Below are 3,187 nucleotides of genomic sequence, written 5' to 3'. Positions count from 1 at the left end.
ATTCTGTTAACAAAGAAATACGATGCACCGTCGTTACACTTTGTGCATGGAATAACTATCCCTCTAACTTCTACTTATCTAAAAACTTATTGAATAATTCCGCGGATGACTCTTCTTTCATAAAATGTTGTAATACAGTCAAACCAGAATAAGCGAGAACCTCGAAAAGCAAGAGTCATTTTTCAGACCCAGCAGGAGATCACCATAAGCGAGAAAAATATCTCTACCCATAGACTCTCGCTTTTTTCGGTTCTACAGTATTTCTAAACCTATTATAAATGATTTCGCAATGTTCATCTACTAAATTAAAACGAAGAAATAAGATATTTCACAAACAATTCCGAGAAAAGCACGAGGATAATTTACTTCTTAGCATAAAGCCTCTTTGCAAAGGATCGCTTAATTAATTCATCTTCAAAGCAATTTCAATTGTTTGCTCTCTAAACCCCAACTAAACATTCAGAGTAACATTACAAATTAATTATACTTAAATATATTATTATATTTTCAATAATATATACGATAAAGATATAAAATAACATACAAGATTTAACATAGCAACAGGTCTACCAGATTATCCGTCCTGGAGATAGGTATCTATAGAAGAAGGTAGGTATAGAAGGTTATAACAAACATCCATCTATCTAAACATTCGCATTAATAATTAGTATAAAGTCGTCGTAATAAAATCCGATAATTCATCTTTATAGTGAAATTTATTAAATCCGTAGAGCATAGCTTTGTTTCTAAGTAATAATTGGTGAAACATCGGTCGGGTATCTTCAATTAAATACCGCGGAGAAAGATCGGGAAGTCTTAGAGATATTCCTATTCAGCGTTCACACTGTGATGAAATACTACTTATTGTCAAAGATACTATCGTTATGTAATTAATTAATTATATATTATTTACCTGAAAAATCATCAACTTTACTGCATCTCCCTGTGTTCATAATTCGTATTGGATATCAATTTATCATTATTTTAAAATAATGATATTATGCAATCCAGCGAAGTTAAATTAATAATAACAAAATTACCAAAATGATAATAACCTATTTATTTTCCTGTCACTGCCTGACTGCCACACGGAGATAGAAGGTGTCATGTAAATAAATAAAAAATTAAAAAAAAATTATGTTCCATTATTTTAAATAGTCTAAATACATTAGAAGAAACAAAACATGTTACTTCACTATTTAATTGGCACTATCGATTCATTTTTACACTATCGCACAAACTCACTATACAACTTCACGGAACTCTCTAAAATGAATATGATTTTACCTAAATAACAACTACTTTATAATACCTTTATTATCTGTTTTATTTATTGTTTCAATACTTATTCAAAATGTCATACTATCTATTGAATAATTTCATCAATCCGTCATTAACCTGCGTCAATAAACAATACATAAGTAGCATGCATATTTATCACTAAGAGAACTATCAATGGACTACTAAAACTATCAACTAGATTAGAACTAAACAACAACACTAAACTTCTAAGAACGGAATAGTACCCAACTGTATACAAATGTGACTTAATATCGTCATCGAGAGAATAGCATAGGATTGTATGAATTGCGTGCATGCGAGATATTGCTTACGCCCACACATCGGGTCAGCAAAGAACAATAGACACATAGGTCAGCACAGCGAATGCAATAAGATGAAGTAAACTGTATCACAATAAAACAAAAGGAATTGTATGAACAATGCCTAAGCTTTCCCCCGCCCGGTATCGATCTCGTCCGTTATGTAACCCCTCGCGCGCCTCTCCCCCCGATACCTTCGTCTATATCATTCATAGTACCGCTGGACTGGACTCACCCCGACGGAGCCCAGTGCTCACCCCCGTGCGCACCTCACTTCGCGCAAGTTTCCCTCACCGGGGCCACAGTTGATATCCAGACATCGCAGCAAGAGGTCGCCACCTTCTTACACACTGTGTTTTGTTTTGTCTCCGTGATAAATGTATTAAGGTAAGTAATTATTAATTATGAAATAAAATATTTGATTTTACTAACTTTTATCAATTTTTCATTTTTTTTTCTAACTCAAATGTAAATTTGACAGCTTAATATAACAACATAGTAGTCATAATAGGCCAATAAAAATATGACCTACTTTTTCTACTGGATATTAGCATCTTTATAAAAGGCCATTTTGATTGCTTAATTTTTAAATGAATGTCTATAATCTCAACATATACTTTATGGTTTTAAGCAATCATACATTAGACATTTTTCTAATCCTTTGTTAGCACTTTTGTTTATAATTAGTTTTTATTAACCAGTAATACTTTAATCTTGCAAAAATTCACGTTATCAAAAAAAAACGTGTATCTATTTTTTAACTATTTGTAACTATCTTAAATGTTACGGATTAAGTCTTTATTCTCCTATAGTCAATTTTCAATTGCTTTGTTAAAACACATTACGTAAACGACTAACTCAATATCACTTTGCTGTATGTTCTGAACATCAGCTAATAAACGACTGTGGTAGACTTATTATTGATTTTATATTTATTACTATATTATTTATGAGTTGTATTATTTATCAGGTACGCTTGGAGATCAACATTGAATCTATTGAATATTTGTTCAATGTCACAAACTAAATCGGAGATATTTCTCGAAACTTTTCTTTAATAAGTTGGGAGTTTGTTACTCCTTTGTCGTAGCTACGCCATTTTTAATGAACTAATGAATAAATAAGAATAAAAATGTATTAAAGCTATTTCGACTAAAGCTAAACGTAGCTATTTCGTAGCATACTTCTACGTAAATTCTTGGTTCGATTATCAGTATATCTACTTGCCAAAGCCTAAAGCACTTGTTGATTGTAACCCAAATATCAAAGGATCAGAATTATTGATAGACATTATTATTTAACAACAAAATCTACTTTACACCTCAAAATTTCTAATTGGAATTTCTAATTTTAATACAATTTAACAACATTTCCTTGTACTTTTCTACAGGATTTTGTACAATTAACATATGTTATGTAGTTCTAAAGTTAAGCGGATAATACCTTCTAAAACATGAAATATATAAGCCAACGTTTACCGCCGGCAATGTTAGTAGCGACGGAGATCGATACTAAAGGAAATACCTAATACATACGATCACAGTACAGTAACCTTTTGTAATACAGTCTAGAATAAACTTGATAAA

At 31.3% G+C, this 3,187-nt stretch overlaps 1 protein-coding gene across 2 annotated transcripts in view; it reads left to right on the top strand.

The window, feature by feature from the left end:
• Positions 1-1,917: 1,917 nt before the first annotated feature.
• Positions 1,918-3,187, top strand: part of LOC106124797 (uncharacterized) — a 12,114-nt gene continuing 10,844 nt past the window's right edge. The window contains exon 1 of one of the 2 annotated variants that reach the window (XM_013321764.1): positions 1,918-1,988. The gene's annotated coding sequence lies outside the window, so the exon portion shown is untranslated. The remainder of the gene's footprint in view (positions 1,989-3,187) is intronic. The other variant, XM_013321765.1, reaches the window with a different exon arrangement.

The sequence above is a fragment of the Papilio xuthus genome, unplaced genomic scaffold (genome assembly GCF_000836235.2).
Source record: "Papilio xuthus unplaced genomic scaffold, Pxut_1.1 DF825946.1, whole genome shotgun sequence".
NCBI classification, from domain to species: domain Eukaryota; kingdom Metazoa; phylum Arthropoda; class Insecta; order Lepidoptera; family Papilionidae; genus Papilio; species Papilio xuthus.
This window is presented reverse-complemented; position numbering and strand designations above follow the sequence as displayed.